The following is a 25,492-nucleotide window of genomic DNA, read 5'->3' as shown; positions in this document are numbered from 1 at the left end:
CCAAAACACGGACGTGGGGATTCGTGATCGAGATACAAGATAGCACAAGATTAAATTATAGATTTAATCGCTATAAGAGCACACTAGATATAACACACTATACACAGACAATATATATACAGTGGTCTGAGGTTACAGATTACAGGGTATATGGTTACAATAGGATTAAGCAGGGTGAAAGTAAGTTACCAAGTATGATGAAAGTTCCTTGGCGATGTCCTGAATCGGAGGCCACACGAGGGGCTGTGCTCTCCTTCTATTTCCTGGGTCCCTCTAAACACATGTGTAGCATGTGACCCCTCTTCAGAGAAAAGACGCCCCCTACTTGCTGGCACCAGGCTTTTAACCTGCAGCTGGTCCATCCCCTCCCTGCCTCAGGGAGGGGTCAACTCCCCCTCTTCTGGGCTGACAGTGAATGACCCACAAAACACTTTAGGGGTCATAGCTCCAGACCAGAGGGTCACAGGGAGATGGTTCTGGGACTAATGGACCTGCCTGGGTTCAGGCTACAATTAGAGCCCAAACCTGGTACCGGTAGGTGGCTTCTATGGGGAGATATGGGTATCTCCCTACCCCGACTGGGTACGAGTAAACAAAGACCATGGGACCGTACCTCGTGGCCACCGGGACACAAATATGTATCCGGTTTGCGTCTGCGGTGGCCAGGTGATTCATAATTCCTCATGAGAGGTAGGTGCCAATATGTCTAGGAAATCTCATTGAACCAGGCAAAAGCAGATACCCCCTGCTGGGGGGGGTTTCCTGCAAAATTCAGCTGGCTCCAAACTGGTGCATGGAGGTGTGAACTTTTCCTTGAAGCAGGGCCCTCCTGTGGAGTTCCTTACCTCTGCAATCTGTCAGCACATGGGGGGTGTAAACTTATTTTGCATGTACCCTGAGTCATGCCAAGAGATGCATAAAATTACAATCAGGGCTGGGGGCTTTGAAGCAGGGAAATCCTGTCAGCAAATGGGGGGGTGTGAGGACATGGCTGACAGTAAATATTAATCCATATTCCTCACACCTATGATGTTTTATTTTATATACAACATACTAATACTAAACTCCTGAGCGTTATTCAAGTTGTTGACTTCTTTGGTGAAGTTTCGGGTCTTGATATTAATTGGTCTAAGACCATTCTTATGCCTTTAGATAGATTAGAACTAGTGTTGATCGAGCACCATAGTGCTCAGGGGCTTGGGCCGAACAGATCGGGATGTTCGGGGGCTCAACCGAGCACCCGAGTATAATGGGAGTCAAAAGGAGAACCAGAGCATTAAACCAGGTACCCCCTGCGCTGAAAATGGGAGGGTGCCTGGTTCATAGGAAAATGTCAGAAATTGATGGAAACACCACCGAAATGGTTCTGGAACAGCATGGGGAGGATGTCTGGATGCATCTTGTACTCGCAGGTCACTGCTGGGAATGATGTTGTCCGAATAGTATGCCACTTTTACAGACTGACAATAATACGCACAAAACCGAAGAGGCAAATAGGATAGGAAACACTCTTTCCTGTATATTTACTTATATATAAAGTACAAGTGCTGCCACAAATTACAAGGAAGAGGCACTCCAATACAACCTGTATATCACATAAAGGAGGGCCTCATTCACATTGTGTTACAATTGTTCATGTAGTGGGACACCTACACTCATAAAGCCTATGCACTAAGTGAAAGGGCTGCCAATAATTGCAAGGAACCATCACTCCAATACACCCTTTGTTACACATAAAGGAGGGCATCATACACAGTCTTGAAAAATTATGATTGATGGCCTGCTGATGACCCTCAAAAATATTTGAAGCAAGGGCCTGCTGATTTGACCATCTAAAACATTATAAGCGAGGGCCTGCTGCCGCTTTGGTGACTCTAGATAACCTGGGGACGATCGCACGTCCCCGTGACAGCGACGATCCATTCGGATTTCTGCCCTATCAACTTTCGATGTTATTTTCAGCCCAAACCATGTAGACCATGGGTAACGGGGGAATCATGGTTCGATTCCGGAGAGGGAGCTTGAGAAACAGCTACAGCTACCACATCCAAGCAAGGCAGCATGCGTACAAATTACCTATTGGGTATAATTAGGTGAGGGCCTGCAGGTGAGCTGACCCTGTAAAAGATTGTAGGTGAAGGCCTGCTGGTGAGCTAACCCTGTAAAAGATTTTAGGTGAAGGCCTGCTGGTCAGCTGACCCTGTAAAAAATTATATGCGAGGGCCTGCTGGTGAGCTGACCCTGTAAAAGATTTTAGGTGTGGGCCTGCTGGTGAGCTGACCCTCTAAAACATTATATTCGAGGGCCTTTAGGTGAGCTGACCCTGTAAAACATTATATGTGAGGGCATGCAGGTGAGATGACCCTTTAAAAAAATTAAATGCGAGGGCCTTCATGTGAGCTGACCCTGTAAAAGATTTGAGGTGCGGGCCTGCTGATGAGCTGACCCTGCAAAAGATGTTATGTGCGGGCCTGCAGGTGAGCTAACCCTAAAAAAATATGTAATGAGAGGGCCTTCAGGTGAGCTGACCATGTAAAAGTTTGTAGGTGAGGGCCTGCTGGTGAGCTGACTCTCAAAAAAATTATATGCGAGGGCCTGCAGCTGAGCTGACCCTCTAAAAATTATATGCGATGGCCTGCAGCTAAACTGACCCTCTAAAAAATTATATGCGAGGGCCTGCATGTGAGTTGACCCTGTAAAACATTATATGCGAAGGGCATATATGTGAGGTCATTATATGTGACGAATCATATGATGGAGGAGGAGGATGAGAAAAGGAAGATTCAACCATATACCCTTGTTTGTGGTGGAAGGGGTGCATGGGAATACAGTGTATTCAGTACATTATAAACAACACATTTAAAGTGCCTTTATGTTCAGCCGCTTTCCTCTGGTGGAGTCGAGAAGTCATGGTCAATCCAGGCCTTGTTCATTTTTATAAGAGTCAACCTGTCAGAATTTTCAGTTGACAGGTGGATATGTTTATCTGTTATAATGCCACCAGCAGCACTAAATACCCGCTCAGACAAAACGCTGGCGACAGGGCAGGCTAGCACCTCCAAAGTGTAGAGCGTCAGTTCGTGCTACGCGTCCAGCTTGCGGACGCTTACACGGTCTGCTATGTACTTCTTCACCATCTTCCAAAATGTTTCCTTCCTTGTGACAATAGGCCTCGCATCTGAGTGAGGGTACTGGTGGGGTGTCATGAAACTGTCCCAGGCTTTGGAGAGTGTTGCCCTCCCTCTGTTGGAAATGCTGTGTGTTCCCCTTGTCTCCCCTCCTCGTTTGGCCAAGGAACTACGGACTCTACCGCCAGTGTTGTCAGCTGGAATTTTTTTGAGCAATTTTTCAACAAGAATCTTCTGGTATTGCACTATTTTGCTCGTCCTCTCCACCAGAGGAATGAGAGATGAGAAGTTCTCTTTGTAGCAGGGGTCGAGAAGGGTGAACAAGCAGTAATCCGTGTTGTCTAAAATGCGTATACCACTCTGGTCGTGGGAAAGGCAGCCTAACATGAAGTCAGCCATGTGTGCCAGAGTACAAACAGGCAAGACTTCGCTGTCGTCATCACGAGGATCACTCTCAATCTCCTCTTCTTCCTCCTTTGCCCACGCAGAACAGATGGAATTAAACTTTCATGGGTAATACCCTCTGTAGTGGAGGCAACCGTCTCCTGCTCCTTTTCATCGTCCAATTCGCCGCTATGCTTTCATCGTCCAATTCGTCACAGTAAAATACAAGCTTAAAGGATAACTGTCACATTTAGACCCTTATTTCAAATTTCATATATATATTCCAGAATCAGTTACTATTAGACTGACTTACCCCATATTTAATAAGATTCAGCCGTTAGCAACCAGTCTGCATAAAACTGCAATTTCACTATTCAGTTAAGATGGCTGCCACTGCCCTCACCCTGAGGCTAATCCCACCTGCCCTCACTAGCCAGTAACAATAGCCCCCCAAAAGTGTCAGTAACCACAGCCCTCCCCCTAAAGGGTTAATCTCCTGCAGCACAAAGGGGTCCTCTTACCACACGTTGCTTTCATTTATACACTGAGCAGATGGCTCCCTTCCCTGGTCTGCGCTGCTTCGGCTCTGCATTGTCCAAGTCTGCTGAGTGAGGGAGCGTCTGCCAAGCGCAGGGACAGGGAGAAGTGCACACAGCCCAGGCACTGTTATCAGCTGCTGGGGAGGACCTGGCTTTAATAATTTACTTACAGCCCCTGGTTGTCAGCAATGTGACCTTGCACGCAGCCTGCTTCTGCGTGCTCCGTCTATCAACAGATAGACCGACCATGCCTAGCAAGTAGGCAGTACAGGGAACAAAAATGTGGAATTAAGGTGTAATTGAATATACAGTAAAAAGTTGAAATAGGGCCACCAAGGTGATATTAATCACCACAATCCAATACTCCCCAAAAAATTAAAATACGACAGTTATACTTTAAAATACTTCAGTTTTATTAGGGTTTAAAAAAACACCCATTTTGTGCAAGACACTACTTTTGGGGCCTTTGCTGCATTTCTGACAGTCCAATACAAGCCTTAAATACTGCAGTTATATTCTGCATTAAAAAAAAACACCCATTTTGTGCAATCCCCTACATCTTGGGTCTTTCCTGCATTTTACACAGTCATATACAAGCTTTAGATACTGCTGTTATATTCTGGTTTAAAAAAAAAACATGCATTCTGTACAAGACACTAAATTTGGGGCCTTTGCTGCATTTGTCACAGTCAAATACAACCAGTCAATACTGCAGTTACATTGTTGACAAATTAAAAATTGTGTGAGCTCAAGAGATTTTTCATCTTTAAGACACCGTCCCTGCCTTACTCTCAGTGAACTCAATTGTTGACTATTGGCGGTTACATTGTCGCCTGACATTAACCATCTGTTCGTTTGGTAGCTGAACGCAAAGAATGAGGAGAGCATCAAATAAGGGACATGGCCCCGGTCGTGGTGCTGCTGGTGGAGCTCCTGTTGCAGGGAGAGGACTTGGTCGATCTCTGCCAGCTACACATACAAGTTAAACACATTCCTCAGGTGCGAGTAGGTGACAGAACCTTCAGCAATATTTGGTAGGGCTGAATGCGGCTCTCCGAATGGTGGGGCCAGAACAAGTACAGGCGATAGTAGATTGAGTGGCTGACAGTGCCTCCAGTTTCCTCACATTGTCTCCCACCAAGTCTCCTGCTGAAAGATCAGAGTTGGCACCTGCAGCCCATGGCCATCACTCTTTCACCTCACCCCCTTGCAAATCAGCCAAGCAGTCTGAGTGCCAAGTCATGCAGTAGTCTTTTCTGCTTTTTGATGACTCTGCTAGCAGGGTTTCCCAGGGCCATCCACATAGCCCTGCCCCAGAAGTGGAAGAGATGCACCGATGCCCAACCACTTATGTTTCAGGATGAGTACATGGGAGGACCAGCGCAGCACGTCTTGGATGATGATGAAACACAGGTGCCAACTGCTGGGGCTTTCTGCAGTGTGCAGACCGACAAGGAGGGCAGGGGTGTAGACTGTGGAGGACTATGAGGTCCTCGGCCCCACATGGAATCAAGGTCATGCGAGTGACCTGTCTAGTTCGGAGGAAGAGGCAGTGGTCGCACAGAGCCACCAGCACAGCAGAAGAGGGAGCAGGATGCAAAAGCGGTGCGTCCGTCCCCTAGACAGTACGTCTGCTACTGCCCACCACACCAAGGGACCGAGCACACCAAAGCCAGCTCCAAGTAGTTCCCTGACGTGGCAGTTCTTCAGACAATGTGCTGACGACAAGACACGAGTGGTTTGCACGCTGTCCAATCAGAGCCTGAAGCAAGGCATAAACGTTCTCAACCTGAGAACAACCTGCATGACCAGGCATCTAAGTGCAAAGCACGAGCTGCAGTGGCGTAGACACCTCAAAACCAAGAAAGGTCTCTGGCTTTTTCTGCTTTCTCTTCTGCGGCAGTCTTGGCATCTTCATCCCCCTCTGGAGTGACAGTGGCACCTGCCACCCCTTCAAACAGAGGATCTGCCAGCAACATCACCACCTGGGTCACCAAGCATCTCCACAATGTCCCATGGAAGCGCTCAGCAGTCTATCTCCCAAACACTATCTCCCAAACACTTACCCAGCCGCGATCCCTTGCCCTGAATGCCAGCATTTCAAAATTCCTGGCCTTTGAAATTCTGTAATTTCGTCTGGAAAGACAGGTGGTGGCTGTCTCACAGGACGTCGTGCCCAGCCCCCACTACTTTTCCAGGTGAGCCATCCCTTTCCTTCCCTGCACAACCAAGTGGGGGACAAAATCAGGTGTGCACTGCGCAATGCCATCTGTGGCAAGGTCCACCTAACTACGGATACGTGGACCAGTAAGCACGGTCAAGGACGTCATATCTCCCTAACAGCACACTGGGTAAATGCAGTGGCGGCTGGGTCTGAGGCGGATAGCAGTTTGGCGCATATACTTCCACCACTGAGGATTGCAGGGCGCTTCTCTTTGCCTCCTGTTGCTTCCATCTCCTACTCCGCTTCATTATCCTCTACCGCCTCCTCATCCGGTCAGCGTAACACCTTCACCACTAACTTCAGCACAGCCAGGGGTAAACGACAGCAGGCAGTTTTAAAACATATCTGTTTAGGGGACAAACTCCTCACCGCGCAGGAGCTGTGGACGGGCCTTGAACAACAGACCGATAAGTGGTTGATGCCAGTGAGCCTGGTGGTGTGCCATAATGGCCAAAATCTCATAGCAGCTCTGGGACTAGCTGGTTTGGCGCACATCCCTTGCCTGGCGCATGTGCTGAATTTGGTGGTGCAGAGGTTCCTTAAAAATTACCTCGATATGTTATAGCTGCTGCAGAAAGTGCGGGCCGTCTGCGCGCTTTTGGCGTTCTCACCCTGCTGCTGCTCGGCTGTCAACGCTGCTGCATAACTTTGGCCTTCCTGCTCACCGCCTCATATGCGACGTGCCCACAAGGTGGAACTCGACCTTGCACAGGCTGGCCAGACAGTGCAAGCAGCAGCAGGCGATAGTGGAGTTTCAGCTGCAGCACGCATGGGTGAGTCGCTCTGCAGAACAGCACCACTTCACCACCAATGAGTGGGCCTCCATGCGAGACCTGTTTGCCTTGTTGCGCTGTTTCGAGTACACCACCAACATGGCCAGTGCCGATGACACCGTTCCCAGCGTTACTATCCCACTTCTATGTCTCCTTGAAAAAACGCTTTGGGCGATGGTGGAAGAGGATGTGGCACAGGAGGAGGAGGAAGAGGTATCATTTCCAAGGATTTTAGGCCAGTCATTCACAAGTGACTCAGAGGGTGGCTTCCTGCACCCACAAAATCCAGGTACATGATTGTCCAGCAAGGGCACAGTTCTGGAGGATGACGAGGTGGAGGATGAGGGGGAGGAACCGTGTTCACAGCAGGGTGGCACCCAAAGCAAATCATGACCATCACAGGTGCGTGGCTGGGGGGATACAGAACACAGACAATACACCTCCCACAGAGGACAGCTTGTCGTTGCCTCTGGCCAGCCTGGCACACATGAGCGATTACATGCTGCAGTGTCTCCACAACGACCGCCGAGTTTGTCACAATTTAACTTTTTGATGATTACTGTGTGGCCACACTGCTGGATCTCCATTACAAGGTACAACGTACCGTCCTTAATTCCGTCACTGGAGCGTGATCTTAAGATGCTGGTAGACACGCTGCTGGTGGCATTCCCACCTGACAGCGGGGGCACAGTGAAAGCACAAGGCGAAGGCAGAGAAGGACGAAGAGCTCGCCAACGCAGCTGGGGCACTGCCAGCACCTCAGAAGGCAGGGTTAGCATGGCCAAAATGTGGAAAAGTTTTGTCAGCACGCCACAACAACCAGCACCACCAGCTGATATGGAACATCTTAGCAGGAGGCAACATTTCAACAACATGGTGGAGCAGTTTGTGTGCACACGTCTACATGTACTGAATGATGGGTCTGCCCCCTTCAACTTCTGGGTCTTCAAATTGGGCACATGGCCTGAGCTTGCCCTTTATGCCTTGGAGGTGCTGGCCTGCCCTGCAGCCAGTGTATTGTCTGAACGTATGCTTAGCATGTGTCACGAGGGTGTCAAGAGCCACGCCTGACTCCGTTGTACCCGGGGTCAGGAGGTCGCAGCGGTTGGCTGCATGCTCTATGTAAGATAGGGATGTTTCCTTATTGTAGCTTTCTGGGTTTGCTTTGCAAACCCTTTTGGCTCACTCAGGGATCCGTAGCTCCTTCTCTCAGCTGTTCCTTGTCCAGCACTCCCAATCCTCCTTATATTCCCCTCTCACACTTCTCTGGTTGCCAGATATAGAGCTTCCTGCCTGGACATCTATTCTGACCCACTGGAGCTGTGTTGCTGCGTTCTCTGGTAGTTGATCCAGAACGCTACCCTCCGGATCCCTGTTGGACCCTTTGTGGACAGTTGTTGTCGTCCACCTGGGTGTTTGTGTTTGTCTGTGTTTGTCTGTCCTCTCCCTGGTCTTTCCCTCTTAGTGTCAGTGGTGAGGACTAGCGATCCCACCGGCCCGTTCATTATCTAGGGTTCATTTCAGGGAAAGCCAGGGTTTAGGCACGTGATCGCCGCACGGGTGAGGAACCCGTCTAGGGACGTCAGGGCAGTCAGGTGCCAGCCGCAAGGAGAGTTAGGGGTCACCACCTTTCCCTCTCCCTTGGGCAGGACTTTCCCTTTTTCCTCCCTGTGTGTGTTGCCAGTAATTACATTATATCTGGCCCTTATTTTTGTGTAGAAAAAATAAATAAAAAAATAATAATATTTTTTTTTTTACCTACTTAGAATCCAGTATGGATCAAATTGCTGCTCTGTCTGAACAATCTCATGGCCTGTCTTTGGAGGTGGCAGGATTGAAGGCGTCGGTCCTCCAGCAACAGCAGCAATTACAACAGACCGCAAGTCCAGCGGTTGCTACTGGTAACCAGGTTGTTGCGGAACCCAAGGTCCCTCTCCCTGACAGATTTTCTGGGGGAAGGGACAAGTTTTTGATTTTCCGTGAGGCCTGTAAATTATACTTTAAACTGCGCCCTTACTCCTCCGGTAATGAAGAACAGCGGGTGGGGGTTGTTATTTCCCTGCTGCAGGGGGACCCACAGTCCTGGGCATTCTCTTTACCTACTGATTCTCAGGCGTTTCGGTCAGTGGATGAGTTTTTCGGGGCCTTGGGTCTCATATATGACGACCCTGACCGAGTCGCACTGGCTGAATCAAAATTACGGAGACTCCTACAAGGAGAGCGGCCGGTAGAGGAGTATTGCTCTGACTTCCGTAGATGGGCTACGGATACCCAATGGAACGACCCGGCTCTCAGGAGTCAGTTCTGCTCTGGGTTATCCGAAAGGGTTAAGGATGCGCTTGCATTGTATGAGACCCCCTTTTCCCTTGATGCAGTTATGTCCCTTTCTATCCGTATAGATAGACGTCTTAGGGACAGGTTGAAAAAACCAGAGCCATTGGTAACCCCTCCCAAGCAGCAGTTAGTCTGTACGGACTTAGACGAGCCAATGCAGCTAGGAGGAACTACTCGTCAGGTCTGTCCTCCTGAGGTTCGCCGTAGGCGTGGGGTTTGGTTTTTTTGTGGGGAGAGGGGTCATTTCATTAATGTCTGTCCTTCTTTCCTCAGAAACAAAAAAACCGTCGGAAAACTACTAACCCCAGGCTGTGTGGAGGATGTCAGCCGGGGGGTATACGTTTCCTCCATACGTACATCACAATTTGTGTTGCCAGCGGTTATTGTTTTTGGTGATAAGACAGAGACGATTTCTTTCTTTCTAGACAGTGGAGCAGGGGTAAATTTGATAGATGCCCATTTTGCCTGCACTATGGGTTTGTCTCTCTGTACACTACAGAGACCTATTCCCATATTTGCTATAGATTCTGCTCCTCTGTCTCAGAGAAATCTCACCCACATTGTTCATAACTTACACCTTCGGGTAGGGGACCACCATAACAAGATGCTCTCATGTTATGTTCTGGAGGGGCTTCCCACTCCGGTAGTGCTGGGCCTTCCCTGGTTGGTAGCGCACAATCCAGTGGTGGATTGGCAGGCCAGGGAGATATCGGAGTGGAGTGAGCCGTGCAGAGAAAATTGCTTAAATAGCAATTGCTTAGTCGCCTCCATAGCTACCCTACCTACTTTTGTTTCGGACTTTGAGGACGTTTTTTCAGAAAAGGGTTGTCAGAAGTTACCACCTCATCCTCCTTATGATTGCCCGGTTAACCTTATTCCTGGCGCAAAATTACCCAAGACCAGGTTATATAATCTTTCAGGTCCAGAGAGACAAGCCATGAAGGATTATATCTCCGAGAGTTTGGCTAAGGGACACATCAGACCCTCTTCTTCACCCGTGGCTGCAGGGTTTTTCTTCGTTAAAAAGAAAGATGGGGGCCTGCGTCCTTGCCTAGATTTTCGTGAATTAAATCGGATAACCATCCGAGACCCATACCCTCTTCCTCTCATTCCTGACCTGTTTAACCAGATTGCGGGTGCTAGGTGGTTCTCCAAACTCGATCTTAGGGGGGCCTACAATCTGATTCGTATTAAAGAGGGGGATGAGTGGAAAACAGCTTTTAACACCCCTGAGGGGCATTATGAAAATCTAGTTATGCCTTTCGGCCTGACCAATGCTCCTGCCATCTTCCAACATTTCGTTAATGACATTTTTAGTCATCTAATCGGCAGGTTTGTGGTAATATACCTAGATGATATCTTAATTTATTCGTCTGATCTGAGAACACATGAGGAGCATGTCAGACAAGTACTACAGGTCCTACGGACGAATGAATTATATGCTAAAATTTAAAAATGTGTTTTTGCCGTTCAGGAGATACAATTCCTAGGTTATTATTTATCTGCGTCAGGTTTCCGTATGGATCCTAGGAAGGTCCAGGCAATTTTAGATTGGGATCTTCCTGAGAACCTCAAAGCATTACACCGGTTCTTGGGCTTCGCGAATTTCTATAGGAAATTCATTAAAAATTATTCGGTGATCGTAAAACCCCTTACTGACATGACTAGGAAGGGGACTGATTTTTCTAAATGGTCTGACGCCGCTAAAGTTGCTTTTTCCTCTCTAAAAGAGAGGTTTACCTCAGCACCTGTACTAATCCAACCTGATGTCTCTCAGCCTTTTATTGTTGAAGTCGATGCATCAGAGGTGGGAGTGGGGGCTGTACTGTCTCAGGGTCCGTCTCCTGGCAAATGGCGTCCTTGTGCTTTCTTTTCTAAAAAACTATCTGCAGCAGAACAGAACTACGATATTGGCAATAGGGAACTGTTAGCTATTAAACTTGCGTTTGAGGAGTGGCGTCACTTCTTAGAGGGGGCAATCCACCCCGTCACTGTGTTTACGGACCACAAAAATCTGCTGTACCTCGAATCAGCTAAGCGTCTCACCCCTAGACAGGCTAGGTGGTCGCTATTTTTTACCAGGTTTAACTTTGTGATTACCTATCGTCCTGGGGCAAAGAATACCAAGGCTGATGCACTATCTCGTTGTTTCCTTGGAGGGGGTAATGTGAGTGATCCGGTGCCCATTCTTCAAAGAGGAGTGGTTGTCTCTGCGGTACACTCTGCTTTGGAGGGGAAGGTGTTAGAGGCCCAGGGGGACGCCCCGGTCTCTTGCCCCTCAGAGAAATTGTTTGTACCGTTGAACCTACGAATTATTAAAGGAACATCATAATTCGGCACTTGCTGGGCACCCGGGTGGTAAAGCAACCTTGGAGCTATTGTCTCGTCGTTTTTGGTGGCCAAGGTTGCGTCAGGATGTATTGGATTTTGTGTCTTCTTGTTCTACCTGTGCGCGCGCAAAAGTTTCACATACACGTCCTGCAGGGTCTCTATTACCACTCGTCATTCCCAATAGACCATGGACACATCTGTCTATGGATTTTATCACTGACTTACCTTTGTCTGCAGGTAAAACAGTTATTTTGGTAGTAGTGGACAGGTTTAGCAAAATGGCACACTTCATTGCGTTACCCGCACTACCTAATGCTAAAACTCTTGCTCAGGTATTCGTCAGTGAGATCGTGAAGCTTCACGGGGTCCCCTCCGATGTTGTTTCGGATCGGTGAACCCAGTTTATTTCTAAATTTTGGAAAGCTTTTTGTTCCCGTTTGGGGGTTCACTTGTCCTTTTCCTCAGCTTTCCATCCTCAGTCGAATGGACAGACTGAGCATACCAACCAAAACCTGGAGACATATCTAAGATGTTTTGTGTCTGAAAACCAAGAGTTGTGGTCGTCATATTTACCCTTAGCTGAGTTTGCCATAAATAATCGCCGTCAGGAATCCACTGGCAAGTCACCATTTCTTGGTGCATATGGTTTTCATCCCCAATTTTGTACTTTCAAAGAGGGGGGGGTCTTCTGGGGTTCCCGAAGAGGAACGTTTTTCGTCATCTCTTTCATCGGTATGGCAGAAGGTGCAAGCTAACTTGAAAAATATGGGAGGTAAATACAAATGCATGGCTGATAAGAGACGGTCGCCAGGTCTGGACCTAGGAGTGAATGACTATGTGTGGTTATCTACTAGGAATATCAAATTGAAGGTTCCCTCTTGGAAACTGGGTCCTAGGTTTATTGGTCCGTACAAGATTGTAGCCATCATCAACCCCGTGGCTTTTCGCCTGGAGTTGCCTCAGACTTTTAAAATCCATAATGTCTTTCATAAGTCGTTACTCAAAAAATATGTTCCACCTCTAGAACCGTCACCGCTGCCACCCCCTCCTGTTGTCGTGGATGGTAATTTAGAATTTCAGATATCCAAAATTATTAATTCTCGTCGGGTCCGCCGCTCTCTCCAATATCTGGTGCACTGGAGAGGTTACGGTCCCGAGGAAAGAATGTGGGTTCCTGCGTCTGAGGTAAACGCCGACAGGCTAGTTCGGATTTTTCATGCCTCTCATCCTGAGAGACCTGGTCCTGAGTGTCCAGAGGCCCCTCGTAGAGAGGGGGGTACTGTCACGAGGGTGTCAAGAGCCACGCCTGACTCCGTTGTACCCGGGGTCAGGAGGTCGCAGCGGTTGGCTGCACGCTCTATGTAAGATAGGGATGTTTCCTTAGTGTAGCTTTCTGGGTTTGCTTTGCAAACCCTTTTGGCTCACTCAGGGATCCGTAGCTCCTTCTCTCAGCTGTTCCTTGTCCAGCACTCCCAATCCTCCTTATATTCCCCTCTCACACTTCTCTGGTTGCCAGATATAGAGCTTCCTGCCTGGACATCTATTCTGACCCACTGGAGCTGTGTTGCTGCGTTCTCTGGTAGTTGATCCAGAACGCTACCCTCCGGATCCCTGTTGGACCCTTTGTGGACAGTTGTTGTCGTCCACCTGGGTGTTTGTGTTTGTCTGTCCTCTCCCTGGTGTTTCCCTCTTAGTGTCAGTGGTGAGGACTAAGCGATCCCACCGGCCCGTTCATTATCTAGGGTTCATTTCAGGGAAAGCCAGGGTTTAGGCACGTGATCGCCGCACGGGTGAGGAACCGTCTAGGGACGTCAGGGCAGTCAGGTGCCAGCCGCAAGGAGAGTTAGGGGTCACCACCTTTCACTCTCCCTTGGGCAGGACTTTCCTTTTTTCCTCCCTGTGTGTGTTGCCGGGGTGTTATCACAGGGGGTGTTATCACAGACAAGCGCAGCCGCCTGTCCACAGCCAATGTGGACAAGCTCACGTTCATTCAAATTAACCAGGCATGGATCCCACAGGACTTGTCCGTACCTTGTGCAGAAAAGACATATATTCCGGCCTTACCCAGCCATTGTTATACTTCAGCGCAATTGCTCATTGTTGTATTTTTGATATTTTCCACTCTTTTAATGTGTACCCTAATTTAAAATAAATAAATAAATTAAAACAAAAAAACTGTGTTGGCTACCTCCTCCTCCTCCACCGCCGCTTCTACCTACACTGCTACTTCCACCGCCTCCTCAACCTCCTACTCCATATGGACCTCCACCTCATAATTTTTTAAATTTTTACGTATTTTATTTTAAGTCATTTCACTAATTTGTCTGATACATTGTTGGGTTACATATCCCAAAATTTTGGCTGTGATATACCCCTGCTCTACCTACTAGACAGGGAAATACATTTCACTAATTTGTCTGTTACATTGTCTGGTGAAATTTACCAATTTTGGGCTGTGATATACCCTTGCTATACCTAGTAGACAGGGAAATACATTTCACAAATTTTTCTGTTACATTGTCGGGTGAAATTCAGCAATTGTTGGCTGTAATATACCCCTGCTCTACCTAGTAGATAGGGAAATACATTTCACTAATTTGTTTGTTACATTGTCGGGTGAAATTCACCAATTTTTGGCTGTGATATACCCCTGCTCTACCTACTAGACAGGGAAATACATTTCACTAATTTGTCTGTTACATTGTTGGGTGATATTCACCAATTTTGGGCTGTAAGATACCCCTGCTCTACCTAGTGGACAAGGAAATACATTTCACTAATTCGTCTGTTACATTGTTGGGTGACAAATGCTCATCTTTTGCACTAGAAAGTACATTTGCGGCCTACACTGCATTTTGGACAGTACGAATGGTGATGCCAGAACAAGTACAGACTATTGTAGATTGGGGGGGCTGACAGTGCCTACAGTTCCTTCGCATTGTCTCCCACCCAGTCCCCTGCTGAAAGATCAGAGTTGGCACCTACAGCCCATGTCCATCTGTATTTCAACTCAACCTATTGCAAATCAGGCAAGCAGTCTGAGCCCCAAGTCATGCAGCAGTCTGTTATGCTTTTTGATGACTCTGCTGGCAGGGTTTCCGTGGGCCATCCAAAAAACCCTGCACCAGAAGTGGAAGAGATGTGCACCGATGCCCAACCACGTATGTTTCAGGATGAGAACATTGGAAGACCACCGCAGCACGTCTCTGATGATGACAAAACACAGGTACCAACTGCTGTGGCTTGAAAGATGATGCGGAGGATGATGAGGTACTAGACCCCACTTGGAATCAAGGTCATGCGAGTGACCTGTCTAGTTCGGAGAAAGAGGCAGTGGCCACACAGAGGCACCAGCACAGCAAAAGAGAGAGCAGGGTGCAAAAGTGTCTGTTGCATTCTTGGGTGACATTTTACCATTTTTGCTGTGAATAAACCCCTGCTCTGCATAGGTGACAGGGACAAAAATTAAAAAGAAATCGTCTGTTACATTGTCAGGTGACATTTTACCAATTTTGCAGTTTACAAACCCGTGCTCTGCATAGGTGACAGGGACCTAATTTTTGCAAAATCGTCTGTTCAATTGGTGGGTGACAAGAACACACTTTTGCTGTGAATAAACCCCTGCTCTGCATAGTTGACAGGGACTGAAATTTTAAAAAATCGTCTGTTCCATTGGTGGGTGACATTAAGCCATTTTTACAGATGAAAAACCCCTGCTCTGCATAGGTGACAGGGACTTAAATTTCAAAAATTCGTCTTTAATTGACGTGCGTCACCTCCTTCCGCTTTAACAACTTGGCCCACATTTCGATCACATTTCAGCCCTTGACCTCCCTTGGATGTGGTATCCCTTTCTCACGCTCCCTGATTCGCCACTAACCGTGATCAACATGGTAGGCGCAGAAAAGAACATCGAAAGAGAAGATATCTAATTGGATTGTGGACGTCACGGGGATGTGCAACATGGTTGAGCAGTATGTGTGCACACGCCTACACGTACTGACTGATGGTTCCGCCCGCTTCAACTTCTGGATCTCTAAATTGGGCACATGGCCTGAGCTTTCCCTTTACTCCTTGGAGGTGCTGGCCTGCCCTGCAGCCAGTGTATTGTCTAAACGTTTGTTTAGCACGGCTGGAGAGGGTTATCACAGATTATATTTTCCAATGTTTTGGGGTCTACCCAAATGTAAACAAAAAAATAAAAATAAATAAAATAAAAAACCCAGTGTTGGCTACCTCCTCCACCGCTGCTTCCACCTACACCGCCACATCCACCGCCTCCTCAACCTCCTACTCCATATGAACCTCCTCATCCTAGATCAAGATTATTATTTTTTATTTTTACGCATTTTATGTTATTGTAAGTCAATTCTCTATCCACATTTGTTTGCAGAACACTTGCCATGCTCTTAACCACATTTTGCTGCCATTTGCCATTTGCCTCTAGCCCTTTCCATTACTTTTTTAGAGCCATTTTAGTGCTCAAAAGTTCGGGTCCCCATTGACTTCAATGGGGTTCGGGGTCAAGTTCGGGTCCCGAAGTCGAACTTTTTTGTGAAGTTCGGCCGAACCTGTGAATCCCGAACATCCAGGTGTCCGCTGAACTCTAGTAATATTGTATGGAGAATTTTATGTAGACGGTTTTTATATTTAGTTATATTTAAATTAACAAAGGAAATGAGGTGTGTTATATGGCTCCCTCCTTGGTGTCACGACCACCCCCGTTTAAATCAGACTTCCGACCACCAGGACGCCCCAGCGTGGAGAAAAGCCCAACCGCGGGTGGACCGTGACAGGGGGGAGATTCAGAATTACCCAAACAGTCAATCCTGGACCCCCCTTATTTTCTGCTGCCACCACGTTCGTGAGTGAACGACTCTATACTTGTAGGTATAGGGGTTCAGACCACTAACAGATCAGCCCCACTATCACACTACAAGCTAACCACAATCGAATCATAAAACAGTTATGTCTCGAATATCAGTCGACTATAAGACAGGTAGGTCTCTTCAGGGTGTACGAGTACTTTGTTGCAGTGGGGCTTAGAGCAATAAGAGAGAGACAATTTAAAAGATATGAAAATATCTTTTACTATAAGTAACACAGAAGTGAAACAAACAATGCATACAAAAATTTACAGAAAAGATTACAATAGCGAGCGGGGAAGCACGTGGAAAATAAACAGGGATAAAAAGAGAAATACTATCTTGGATTTCGCCTATGCAAAATCCAGGCACAAACTTACGTTATATAAAAAAAAATGCCCTACCAGCGAGGGTAAGTGAATAACGCCCGCTGGCTACCACAGTTATGGATATATATGGAAGAGGAGGTAGCGTTTAATAAGACTTAACGTTTAATAAGTTTACAAGTAAAATATATGGACAAACACATAAATCAAAAAAGTGTGCACACCAAAAACGTGTCACAAACAACAAACACATAAATAGTCACAATAGGCAACCACAAGACTATGGTTAAACCCATGTGAACAGGGTAACACTGTATCCCACCGCAGGTATAAATTCCACAGAAATATAAAAATATAAACGGGAACAGTCTTACCAGTGGGTGACGCTCATCTGGGTGTGGTGGCACAATCCCAAGAGTCAGTGTTACCTGGTGGAGCAGCGTCCAAGCGAGGATCACTGTCCCTACACACCCCTGCCAGGCCTATAGAGCCCTATGACCCGGCTAGGGGTCGCACGACCGGGGGCTGATCCTACAGTGATGGACTCCCAAAATGACCCTAACTAGGGGTACACAGTAGATGATTATACGGTCATGCGCAAGATCCCTACGCGTTTCGTCAATTAATTAGAGTCCCAGACTCATCAGGGGATCAGGGGACAGCATGGGAGGGAGTGTGTCCTCATCGGCTGATGTCACAAACAGACAATCCCCATGCTAATGGAGAAGATGTTGCAGCAATGACCTAAAGAGGGGACCTAGTAAGGGCTACTGAGCAGCGTGTCGCTAATGTGAAACAGGCCCTATTCCCAGGTAATGGGGGTCCCTTGGTCCTGGTCAAAGCATAAAGAGGGGGCAACGTGTGGCGCTTCCCTGTGCACGTGTGGCGGCAGTCGGCTTGTATCGCCGTCCACACTTTAAATGTGCGTCCTAATGCGCGCTAGCCCCGCCCCCCTGGGGCGTGGATACATGTGACATCACCATCACATGATCGGCCTAACCAGGGGGGGGGCGTGTATGGGGGCGCGGCTAGCCCTGACGTGCTGATGATGCCGTGTTGGGAACGGCTACAGGGCACGTCACAGAAAAGGGGCGGTTACTCCAGCAGGAGTGTGCACAGCCCATCGGGCAGAAGAGAGGACTTAAAAGGCTGGGTAATACCTACAAGCGGTAGCAGATCTTAGGATAGGTTGAGGTTAGAGGTCTGTTATAAACAATGTGTATATGAGAATAGATGAAAGCTGGCAGAACCGCCGATCTGACAGCAGTACATAAGTACATCAATAGTATATAGGCAGAGAAGAAGCATTAGATTAATTCATCCACAGCATGAAGGATTATGTGCAAAGACGGTATAGCAAAGACATATTGACCAGATGCTGTGTTGTATAGTGAGCATGGGGGGGGGGGGGGAAAGTATATATATATATCAATTAGATAAAGCATCCAAAACTCAGCTGTTCATTGAGTCCATTGGGGCTGGGGGTATTTAATTTGTATATCCACCAGGTCTCCCTCTGCAGGATGCGTTTATCCCAGTCCCCTCCCCTAGGGGGTCTGGTGATTACTTCAATGCCCTTAAATTTAAGGACACTTCTCTGACCTTGGTGGCACTCGTTTACATGTCTTGCCACTGATGTGTCCCTTTTATTGCGGATATCGTTCAAGTGTTCCCCAATACGGCGGCGAAACTCTCTCTTTGTTTTGCCGACGTATTGGGTACCACACTCACATGTGATTTGGTACACCAATCCAGACGTCCGGCAATTAATGAAGCCATTTATGTGATGATTGTACCTATTGTCACGATCAGAAAAAAGCTTACCAGTTTGTATAGCGTTGCAAAAGCTGCAACTGCCACACCTATAGCAGCCCTTCACAGGACCACCCAGCCAAGTCTTCTGGCTTGGAGCCCCTACGAAGTGGCTATGCACCAAGCGGTCTCTCAAGTTCCTACCCCTCCTATAAGTAATGGATGGGTAGGGCATGAGTGCGTCCCCCAAATCCGGGTCCATTAGGAGGGTCTCCCAATGTTTCGCTATAATGCTTCGGACTTGACCAGCTGCCGTGTCAAATGTACCAATCACTCTCATGGTGTTTGCGGTTTTTCTCTCTGGGTGATTTTATGCCATGGAGCAAGTCAATACGTTCTCGAGCCAGTGCTTTCTGGAAGGCAATACGCAGAACCTTATCTGGGTAGCCCCGTTCACGGAACCTACTGCGTAGGTCGCCTGCCTGTTTGATAAATTCTGTATCGTTTGAACAATTACGTCTAAGACGCAGATATTGCCCAGTGGGGATGCCCCTTTTAAGGGGACCTGGATGGTTGCTCTCCCACTTTAATAAAGAGTTGGTGGATGTCGGCTTGCGATAAACGCAGGTCTCTATTTGCCCCGACACACCTTTATGAATTGAGATGTCCAGAAATGGCAGATGGTCCTTTTCAATAACTGACGTAAACCGCAGATTTATTTGGTTATTATTAAGGCCAGCCACAAATTCCTTAAATGACCGTTCAGGTCCGCTCCAGATGACAAAAATGTCATCTATGAAGCGTGACCACATTACCACGTTATTGAGGCCGATCATGGGGGGGTCACTGAACACCATGGTTTCCTCCCACCAACCCAGGAGCAGATTTGCGTACGATGGCGCACAAGAACTGCCCATCGCAGTACCCCTGAGCTGGTGGAAGTATGTGCCATTAAAAAGAAAACAATTACGTGTTAGTACGAACTGAAGGAGTTCAATGATGAGATCGTTATGGCTCAAGAACTGTTGGCCCCTTGCTCTCAAAAAATGACTGATGGCTGAGATGCCTGCTTCATGGGGTATTGAGGAGTATAGGGCCTCTACATCAATTGATGCGAGGAACCAATTCTCCTCAATTGAGATACCCTCAAGTTTAGTCAGAAGGTCACTGGTGTCCCTGATGTAGGAAGGGAGACTTTCGACAAATGGTCTAAGCAGTTGATCTATAAAGATTCCACAATTTTGTGATAAACTACCTACCCCAGACACAATGGGGCGCCCTTTCAAGGTTGACCCCCCCTTGTGTATCTTGGGTAGGCAGTAAAATGTAGCCATCACTGGAAATAGAGGATATAAAAAATCAAACTCGTTCTGGCTAATAAGATGGTCAAGTTTTGCTTTCAACAGAATCTCATAGAGCTCTGATCTGTATTGCGTGGTGGGATCCATAGGAATAGATTCATAATTACTCCCATCTTTCAAGATAGTGAGACACATGGAACGATATGCAGAGGTGTCCATCACTACCACATTGCCGCCCTTGTCGGATGGCAAGCCATCCGACAAGGGCGGCAATGTGGTAGTGATGGACACCTCTGCATATCGTTCCATGTGTCTCACTATCTTGAAAGATGGGAGTAATTATGAATCTATTCCTATGGATCCCACCACGCAATACAGATCAGAGCTCTATGAGATTCTGTTGAAAGCAAAACTTGATCATCTTATTAGCCAGAACGAGTTTGATTTTTTATATCCTCTATTTCCAGTGATGGCTACATTTTACTGCCTACCCAAGATACACAAGGGGGGGTCAACCTTGAAAGGGCGCCCCATTGTGTCTGGGGTAGGTAGTTTATCACAAAATTGTGGAATCTATATAGATCAACTGCTTAGACCATTTGTCGAAAGTCTCCCTTCCTACATCAGGGACACCAGTGACCTTCTGACTAAACTTGAGGGTATCTCAATTGAGGAGAATTGGTTCCTCGCATCAATTGATGTAGAGGCCCTATACTCCTCAATACCCCATGAAGCAGGCATCTCAGCCATCAGTCATTTTTTGAGAGCAAGGGGCCAACAGTTCTTGAGCCATAACGATCTCATCATTGAACTCCTTCAGTTCGTACTAACACGTAATTGTTTTCTTTTTAATGGCACATACTTCCACCAGCTCAGGGGTACTGCGATGGGCAGTTCTTGTGCGCCATCGTACGCAAATCTGCTCCTGGGTTGGTGGGAGGAAACCATGGTGTTCAGTGACCCCCCCATGATCGGCCTCAATAACGTGGTAATGTGGTCACGCTTCATAGATGACATTTTTGTCATCTGGAGCGGACCTGAACGGTCATTTAAGGAATTTGTGGCTGGCCTTAATAATAACCAAATAAATCTGCGGTTTACGTCAGTTATTGAAAAGGACCATCTGCCATTTCTGGACATCTCAATTCATAAAGGTGTGTCGGGGCAAATAGAGACCTGCGTTTATCGCAAGCCGACATCCACCAACTCTTTATTAAAGTGGGAGAGCAACCATCCAGGTCCCCTTAAAAGGGGCATCCCCACTGGGCAATATCTGCGTCTTAGACGTAATTGTTCAAACGATACAGAATTTATCAAACAGGCAGGCGACCTACGCAGTAGGTTCCGTGAACGGGGCTACCCAGATAAGGTTCTGCGTATTGCCTTCCAGAAAGCACTGGCTCGAGAACGTATTGACTTGCTCCATGGCATAAAATCACCCAGAGAGAAAAACCGCAAACACCATGAGAGTGATTGGTACATTTGACACGGCAGCTGGTCAAGTCCGAAGCATTATAGCGAAACATTGGGAGACCCTCCTAATGGACCCGGATTTGGGGGACGCACTCATGCCCTACCCATCCATTACTTATAGGAGGGGTAGGAACTTGAGAGACCGCTTGGTGCATAGCCACTTCGTAGGGGCTCCAAGCCAGAAGACTTGGCTGGGTGGTCCTGTGAAGGGCTGCTATAGGTGTGGCAGTTGCAGCTTTTGCAACGCTATACAAACTGGTAAGCTTTTTTCTGATCGTGACAATAGGTACAATCATCACATAAATGGCTTCATTAATTGCCGGACGTCTGGATAGGTGTACCAAATCACATGTGAGTGTGGTACCCAATACGTCGGCAAAACAAAGAGAGAGTTTCGCCGCCGTATTGGGGAACACTTGAACGATATCCGCAATAAAAGGGACACATCAGTGGCAAGACATGTAAACGAGTGCCACCAAGGTCAGAGAAGTGTCCTTAAATTTAAGGGCATTGAAGTAATCACCAGACCCCCTAGGGGAGGGGACTGGGATAAACGCATCCTGCAGAGGGAGACCTGGTGGATATACAAATTAAATACCCCCAGCCCCAATGGACTCAATGAACAGCTGAGTTTTGGATGCTTTATCTAATTGATATATATATATACTTTCCCCCCCCCCCCTATGCTCACTATACAACACAGCATCTGGTCAATATGTCTTTGCTATACCGTCTTTGCACATAATCCTTCATGCTGTGGATGAATTAATCTAATGCTTCTTCTCTGCCTATATACTATTGATGTACTTATGTACTGCTGTCAGATCGGCGGTTCTGCCAGCTTTCATCTATTCTCATATACACATTGTTTATAACAGACCTCTAACCTCAACCTATCCTAAGATCTGCTACCGCTTGTAGGTATTACCCAGCCTTTTAAGTCCTCTCTTCTGCCCGATGGGCTGTGCACACTCCTGCTGGAGTAACCGCCCCTTTTCTGTGACGTGCCCTGTAGCCGTTCCCAACACGGCATCATCAGCACGTCAGGGCTAGCCGCGCCCCCATACACGCCCCCCCCTGGTTAGGCCGATCATGTGATGGTGATGTCACATGTATCCACGCCCCAGGGGGGCGGGGCTAGCGCGCATTAGGACGCACATTTAAAGTGTGGACGGCGATACAAGCCGACTGCCGCCACACGTGCACAGGGAAGCGCCACACGTTGCCCCCTCTTTATGCTTTGACCAGGACCAAGGGACCCCCATTACCTGGGAATAGGGCCTGTTTCACATTAGCGACACGCTGCTCAGTAGCCCTTACTAGGTCCCCTCTTTAGGTCATTGCTGCAACATCTTCTCCATTAGCATGGGGATTGTCTGTTTGTGACATCAGCCGATGAGGACACACTCCCTCCCATGCTGTCCCCTGATCCCCTGATGAGTCTGGGACTCTAATTAATTGACGAAACGCGTAGGGATCTTGCGCATGACCGTATAATCATCTACTGTGTACCCCTAGTTAGGGTCATTTTGGGAGTCCATCACTGTAGGATCAGCCCCCGGTCGTGCGACCCCTAGCCGGGTCATAGGGCTCTATAGGCCTGGCAGGGGTGTGTAGGGACAGTGATCCTCGCTTGGACGCTGCTCCACCAGGTAACACTGACTCTTGGGATTGTGCCACCACACCCAGATGAGCGTCACCCACTGGTAAGACTGTTCCCGTTTATATTTTTATATTTCTGTGGAATTTATACCTGCGGTGGGATACAGTGTTACCCTGTTCACATGGGTTTAACCATAGTCTTGTGGTTGCCTATTGTGACTATTTATGTGTTTGTTGTTTGTGACACGTTTTTGGTGTGCACACTTTTTTGATTTATGTGTTTGTCCATATATTTTACTTGTAAACTTATTAAACGTTAAGTCTTATTAAACGCTACCTCCTCTTCCATATATATCCATAACTGTGGTAGCCAGCGGGCGTTATTCACTTACCCTCGCTGGTAGGGCATATTTTTTTTTTTTTTTTTTTTTTTATATATTCTGACTCTGTGAGGGACATGGCTGGCTTCCTTACAGCGGGATTAGACAAAAATCAATGGCTGTCTGAGGCTAAAGAGGTCTTTTCGGAACACACATTCATACAAAAGAAATATACCCCCACGTTTATAGGGGCATTTAATGAACTAACTAAATTATATAAGGAGCAGATCTCATCCTGGTGGGAAATCCAGGGCCTTGAGTATTACATTAAGCAAGGCATAGTACCAAGGGGTCTTCGAATCACCCTTACACCGGCTAAGCGCTGTAGGAGCCCAGCACTCATGAAGAAATGGGAAAGGGAGGCAACCAATAGCTCCTTGAGGCTCATGCAGCTCTTACTTGATGAGGAGAAGACTACATTGGAATCAATAGATAAAAAACTCCAGGATCAGATTGAAATAACTAAAAAATTCTCCAGTGAGCAAGAATTCACTGAAAAAGAGACACAATTACAGAATACCGTTGAGCGATATCAGTTCCACCTAAAGGAACGGAAACATCGCCAGTTTGCAAGGGACCTTCAGGACTTTAAGGACAACAGGGCATATTTATTCTTGGACAACTCTGACCCTAGGAAAGATAGGGGTTCCGACTTATCTTCAACAGAGACGGAAGCCTCAGATAGTGATAGGGAGAAACAGGGGAACTTTCGGGGCAGAGGGAGGGGTGGACGTCGGTCCCGAGGTAGAGGTGGACGCTATACGCGTAACCAAGCCAACCAACAGGGTTTTTTAGAACAGGGATCCCACTACCCCCTCCGGAACCGGATCACACAGGGGCCGACAGTATAATAACACCGGCCACAAATAATCAGGTGATTAATCTATCATCGAGACCCCTATCCCCTGCCGAAATTTCACTACTCGGCCGTGGACTATCATTTGTCCCCACCTCCAATTTTGAAACTTTCAATTGGATTAAAGATCTCCACCTGTTTGCACGTAGACTTAGATGGCACAAACATTTTAAAATCCAACAAAAAAAGGAAAGTCGCGAGCTTGGCATCCCGGTCGAGATCTTGGAGGATGTAAAAACTCTTTACAACCTTGACTCTGAACCACTATCAAATAAAGGATTTGGTCCCTTTACAGAATTAAAAAACAAAAGTTCCAGAATGCCACCACAGGGGGAAGTCTCCTGTATAGACGTGTTCCTCAAACATACGATCGCTGATTTAACTATGCTTGAACCATCTCCTTTTAAACATAACTGTAGTCAGGAGGAGAGGAGGGCAATTGGCGATCTGGAAAAAGAGTTATCCATCACCATCAAGCCATCTGACAAGGGCGGCAATGTGGTAGTGATGGACACCTCTGCATATCGTTCCATGTGTCTCACTATCTTGAAAGATGGGAGTAATTATGAATCTATTCCTATGGATCCCACCACGCAATACAGATCAGAGCTCTATGAGATTCTGTTGAAAGCAAAACTTGACCATCTTATTAGCCAGAACGAGTTTGATTTTTTATATCCTCTATTTCCAGTGATGGCTACATTTTACTGCCTACCCAAGATACACAAGGGGGGGTCAACCTTGAAAGGGCGCCCCATTGTGTCTGGGGTAGGTAGTTTATCACAAAATTGTGGAATCTTTATAGATCAACTGCTTAGACCATTTGTCGAAAGTCTCCCTTCCTACATCAGGGACACCAGTGACCTTCTGACTAAACTTGAGGGTATCTCAATTGAGGAGAATTGGTTCCTCGCATCAATTGATGTAGAGGCCCTATACTCCTCAATACCCCATGAAGCAGGCATCTCAGCCATCAGTCATTTTTTGAGAGCAAGGGGCCAACAGTTCTTGAGCCATAACGATCTCATCATTGAACTCCTTCAGTTCGTACTAACACGTAATTGTTTTCTTTTTAATGGCACATACTTCCACCAGCTCAGGGGTACTGCGATGGGCAGTTCTTGTGCGCCATCGTACGCAAATCTGCTCCTGGGTTGGTGGGAGGAAACCATGGTGTTCAGTGACCCCCCCATGATCGGCCTCAATAACGTGGTAATGTGGTCA

Source organism: Bufo gargarizans, chromosome 1 (genome assembly GCF_014858855.1).
Source record: "Bufo gargarizans isolate SCDJY-AF-19 chromosome 1, ASM1485885v1, whole genome shotgun sequence".
Lineage (NCBI taxonomy): Eukaryota > Metazoa > Chordata > Amphibia > Anura > Bufonidae > Bufo > Bufo gargarizans.
The sequence above is the reverse complement of the archived record's forward strand: the minus strand, read 5'-3'. Positions refer to the sequence as shown.